This window comes from Amblyomma americanum, chromosome 7 (genome assembly GCF_052857255.1).
Source record: "Amblyomma americanum isolate KBUSLIRL-KWMA chromosome 7, ASM5285725v1, whole genome shotgun sequence".
Taxonomy (NCBI): Eukaryota; Metazoa; Arthropoda; class Arachnida; order Ixodida; family Ixodidae; genus Amblyomma; species Amblyomma americanum.
Genome location: NC_135503.1, coordinates 129,673,528 through 129,679,585, shown reverse-complemented (window position 1 = coordinate 129,679,585; position 6,058 = coordinate 129,673,528).

Genomic DNA, 6,058 nt, shown 5'->3' with positions numbered 1-6,058 from the left:
CGCCTTTCCGCAAACACTGTCCAGCATCCTAGACAAGGAGCACTACATTTTCGTTGGCAGCAAGTAGCGGAGTCAGCACGCTCGGCAGCGAAACGGAAGGATGGTGGTTGGAATGCCATCGTGCACAAAGATTTTTTTTTCTTATCGAGTTGCTGCATGTTACTGAAGTGCGCAACGGAGTATGAGCAATTTCGCCTTAAAACAGACCCTGCCCCACCTCTTTTGTAAAATACACGATAAAAAGGCGGCATGACCCGTGAACGTGCGCTGCTACCGCAGTCGACCTGTGCAGTGCTGCAACGATTAAGCGATGCGCCGCTACCCTGCGAAGCCTGATGCTCCCAGAGCTCGGCCTTGTGAGACACAGGTTGCCCTTCACGAGCGATCAATCATTAAGTGCTACCTGCCACGGTGGGCAGTTTGCTATCTGGTGGACAGGTTGTGATGATGCTGCAAGGTCAGGTCGCATGACCTAGGTGGCCCACCTGCCTCCTAGGCTGCTCTCTGGCCACCCCCTGCCAGACTCATGCTCGTGATTGTTCGCTCACAATGTTGTTCGCTCACACCGATAACCGCGATACTGCAGAACGGGGCCTTTAACGCTACCGCGATAAAAATTGTTACACGGCACCGTCAGGGTACCGTGTCAGAGAAAACCTGGCGTCGTCGGCGTGAGCCAGCCAGAAGCGCCTTTGCCTGAGGTGGCATAAAGGCGCCGGCACGTGGCGGTCACCGGAGAGCCCCCGCAATTCGATCTGTTCCGCTGCCTTAAAAAATCGCACGCGAGCAGTTCGTCTCTGTGCGGAGCCCACGAAGTGTGGTTACTTTGTTCTGATGAATCGTGAACAAGGAACAGTGTGTTAAATAACGCTATCACGTCACATCCTTAAACTAAAGCCAAAGGAAAGTGTTGCAGAAGCGGAAAGCAAGGACCAAGAAATGCAGCCGCGCCCTACAGTGACTCACGCTGGCGCGACCCCTAAGGGCAAGAATACCCCCCAAGACACTGCACGGGTTTATCTTTGAATGACAGTGAACCCGGCGAACTAAATGAAAGGGGAAGATGTCACAAGACACTCCCGTAGATGGCGCCAGCCACACCAGCGACGCGTCGGGTGAACCCGGGTAAAAATATAGGAGGCGCTGACCAACAAAGTAAAAAAGGGAGGCAGTCACAAGACGCTCCCATACATGGAGGAAGGAAAAAAAAAAGAGGGAGAACCGCCTGTGTTTTTATGGAAGAAAAACGCTAAGGCGCCCGTGTGCTGTGCGATGTCAGTGTACGTTAAAGATCCCCAGGTGGTCGAAATTATTCCGGAGCCCTCCACTACGGCACCTATTCTTCCTTTCTTCTTTCACTCCCTCCTTTATCCCTTCCCTTACGGCGCGGTTCAGGTGTCCAACGAATATGAGACAGATACTGCGCCATTTACTTTCCCCAAAAACCAATTATTATTATTATTACGACACATTCTTTGAAGCTGGCTCCTACTGCGTACCCCCTACTTGGCTGCCGTCGCTTCCCGCTTGCGCATGCGCAGCACACATTGGATCAGACGACGCCGCTGCGCCCCGCGTTGCTATTGGCTATGCCGGCGGCCAAATATTCCCAGTAGTCCTTGCGCGTGACTTCCGGCACACTTATAGTGAACTAGAATAGCATTCTAGTTCACTGTAGGCACACTTTCTGGCATGCAACTAGAGGTGTGCGCCATGCCGGCTTCGAACGGCGGCGGCGTGGCGGTCGTTTCTAGTCGGCGGCGACGGCGTCGGCGGTGCGGCGCTTGCTAATCATCGGCGGCTAAACCACAAATTATATAACTATTTCGCTTCAGCCTTCTTTGCTAAAATGGTTGAAATTTTAGGGCTTTTCGTACTAAGGTCTCAGAACACACAATATAGAGGGCTTGAAGGGTGAGAGAAATGTAAAATGTTCTGTAAATCTTCCGTTCTTTAGGCGCCATATTTTTAAAAATTTAGGCACATATCACAAGCGCGTACGTTGATTCTGTTTATATATTTCTTGCTCACGAACATGCATAACCTTTCTCGTTTTCTGCGTCGTAGTCGCAATTGTTTTCTTTCTTGCTATCCTTCGGTTTTACAGGGGATTTTTCCATTGCTCAGAGTCAGTGAATTCTTCTAGAATTGTTAAGCCAGCACCGACGCACGTGACACTCGATGTGTTAATCGTACTTCCACTTGTTCTAAATGAGATTGTGTTTATACATTATTCTTCACGTAAAAGGAAGCAGGCCTCTTCTATGACCAACTTTTGATTGGTTCAGCCCTTTAATTACCTGTCAACCAATAAGTAGATGTTATAACACAAACATTTCTGACCAAACAATTTGTAAAATCACTTTTTCGAATATTGATCAGCATTTGTTTAAAGTAACATTTCTTATAGCGGCCTTTTCCCGGAATAAAAAAAATTAAATATTCTTTTTTCAGCAGGTGAACATTTCTCCAGCTCAGATATGCTAGAATGCGTTGACGCCGTTTTGGGACATATCGCCGATTCCACGCGAAGCCACAGTGCCCGCGACTCTCAAGTCGTCATTCCGACGTTCCGAGACCGTTGTTTCGGAATGCCACGTTGCGTTTCCTGGTGACGATACGCGACGCGCGGAGAGCAGGGTTGCTTTGGTTTTTTTTTTGTGTGTGTGTGTGTGTTGCTTCATGCTTGGCATGCTTATCGGCCTCAGACAGAGAAAAGAATTAAACAAGGCAAAACAAAATCTCAAACGCAGCAAGATTTGTTGGGGAAAATATATTTATTCATATTTCGAGCACCCCGCAGCGGTGGCTCCGTCGTTATGGCGCTCGGCTACTGATCCGGAGTTCCCGGGTTCGAACCCGTCCGCGGCGGCTGCGATTCGATGGACGCAAAACGCTAAGGCGCCCGTGTGCTGTGAGATGTCAGTGCACGTTAAATATCCCCAGGAGGTCTAAATTATTTCGGAGCCCTCCACTACGGCACCTCTTTCTTCTTTCACTCTATCCTTTATCCCTTCCCTTACGGCGCGGTTCAGGTGTCCGCCGATATGTGAGACAGATACTGCGCCATTTCCTTTCCCCAAAAGCCAGTTTCCAATTTTTCATATTTAGAGTTCGCGCCGATCGCGCTGAGGGAAAACGTCGGCGGCGGCGGCGGCGCGCTGATGCCTCGGTTGAGGCGTGCGCCGTGTCGATTTCGAACGGCGGCGGCTTCGCCGGCTCGGTGCCTGGTAATCATCGGCGGCGGCGCAAGGCCATTCTTCGACGGCGGCGCAGGCGGCGTGGAAAGCTAAACCACGAATTTAAAAACCTATTTCGGTAAAGCCGTGTTTGCTAAACTGGTTGAAATTTTAGGTCTTTTCGTACTACGGGCCCAGAACACAGAATACAGAGGGGTTGAAGGGTGAGGGGAATGCAAAACGTTATCTAAATCTTTTTAGGCGCCATATTTTAAAAAAATTCGGCACATATCACAAGCGCGTACGCTGATTCTGTTTATATATTTCTTAGTCACGAACGTGCAGAACCTTTCATGTTTTCTGCGTCGCAGTCGCAATTGTTTCCTTTTTACTATCTTTTGGTTATACAGGTATTTTTCCATTCCGCAGAGTTAGTGAATTCGTCTAGAATTGTTAAGTCGGCATCGACGCACGTGACACCCGATATGTTAATCGTACTTCCATTTGTTCTAAATGAGATTCTGGTTATAATTTATTATTTGTGTAAAAAGGAACAGACCTCTTCTATGACCAACTTTTGTTTGGTTCAGCCCTTTACCTGTCAACCAATCAGTAGATGTTACAACACAAACACTTCCGTCTTGAGAGTTTGTGAAATCACTTGTTCTGAAAACAAATCAGTGATCATATTAACAGACTCGAAATTCACATGCAGGAACTACGCGCAATGTAGAGTCTGCAAGGCGGCCCTAAGAATCCTCGTGGAAACAGGGCCCCCTAGCCAAAAAGTAACCCATAAGATACTCTGGATACCGGCACACACGGGGATAGCGGGAAACTCAAGGGAAACTCAAGATCACGTTCCGAGCTGAGCTATTGGAGACCGTAGAGAACCCTACCATAGTGGAGCCAGTGTATGCGGAGCTGCTAAATTGCTACAGAGGACAGAGGCTCAAGTACCCTCCGCCACACAACTCATTAACACAACAAGAAGCAGTGAACTGGCGGAGACTGCGAACAGGAACATTCTTCAACCTATACATTCTACACAAAATGTACCCTACACAATTCAGAGACACATGCCCGTGGTGCGGGGCAACCCCCCCCCCCCCCCCCCCCCCCCCCCCCCCCCCGCTATACCACATTACATGGGAGTGCAAACGCAATTATGCATTCCACAAACTCAAAACCCCGAGTGCGGAGCAATGGGAGGGTCTGCGCACCAGCAGCGAGCTCACAGCCCAAAGGGTCCTTGTGCAGCACGCATGCGAAGCAGCAAGACTCAGCGGAGCCCTGGAATAGGGGCCCGACCTTGCGAAGAGGACAGACGTCAACGATGAAGACGACGGCCCACTGCAAATCTCATTGAGATTTCCATAAATGTTTTTTTCTCTCTCTCTCTCTCTCTGTTCTGAATAACCACCACCATTTGTTTAAAGCAACTGTTCTTATAAGGCCCTTTTCCAGGAATAAAAAGAAATAAAATACTTTTTTGCAGCAGGTGAACATTTCTTAGATATGTTATGATGCGTTGATTCTGTTTTCGGACATATATATCCCATTACACCTGCAGCCACAGTGCCTGCGACCCTCGAGTCGTGATTCCGATGTTCTAAGACCATTGTTTCTCCTCGTTGAAAAAAAAAATTGTCTTGATGAAAGGAAATGGGGCAGTAACTGTCTCACTAATCTCAGTCCACACCCCAACCGCGCCGTAAGGCAAGGGATAAAGGAGGGAGTGAAAAAAAAAAGGAAGAAGGCCGTAGTGGAGGGCTCCAGAATAATTTCGACCACTTGGGGGTCTTTAACGTGCACTGACTTCGCACAGCACATGGGCGTCTTTTGCCTTTCGGCTCCATCGAAACGCGGCCGCCGCGGTCGGGTTCGAACCCCGGTACTCCGGCTCAGTACACTCGCGCCATGTTGTGCTTTTGAAGAACTTCCGGAATCCCACGTTGTGTTGTCTGGTAACGACTCGCATGCGCAGACGCGCAGAGAGCAACGATGCTTTTGTTTGTTGTGTTGCTTCATTGCTCAACCTCTTGACATGATTACCTGCCTCAGACAGAAAATTAAGCAGGACAAAACAAAATCTCAAACGCAGCTAGATTCGCGGGGAAAAATAAATTTATATTAAGAGGGCGCGCCGATCACGCCGAGTAATAACATCGGCAGCGGCGGCGCGCCGAAGCCTCGGCGCACACCTCTATGTCTCGGCGCATACCTCTAGGCACCAGCCACACCAGCAACGCGTCGAGTGAACCCGGCGAAATAAAAAAGAAAGGATGGCACAAGACGGTGCCATAGATGGTACACCAGCAACGGTACACTGGTACACCAGTTACACCAGCAACGCGTTGGGTGAACCCGGTGAACGAGGATGTCACAAGGGTCACAAGATGCTCCCATAAATGGCGCCAGCCACACTAGCGACACATAGCGTTTTCGGCGACCGGGGGAACCGCGAGCAAGCCGCCGGCTGCCGCCTTCCTGATCACCTTCATATAAACACGGAGCAGACATCGTGGCACGTGGCAAGCGTCGCCTCTCAAGATGCTACGTAGCATGAAGAGCAGACCCATCGCTTTGAACCTAGTAACCACGCCTGTGTAGTCGAGCTAGAATGAAAATCTCAGTTAGCCCTATATATAGTTGGATACAACTTAAAGGGGTGGAGACACCAAATTTTTGGTTGGCATGTTCTTTTTTTCAAACGGTGCGTATTGCCCCAGGACGCATGATGCACGCTGTACAGTTCATACATGTGCGGTAAATAATTTATTATTCCATTCTTTATACTGAGCGATTTCGGTTTCTGGGCGCCGGGGTGTGTTGTGACGTCACTATCATTGAAGGGCAGCAGCCAGGGTCACATGGGC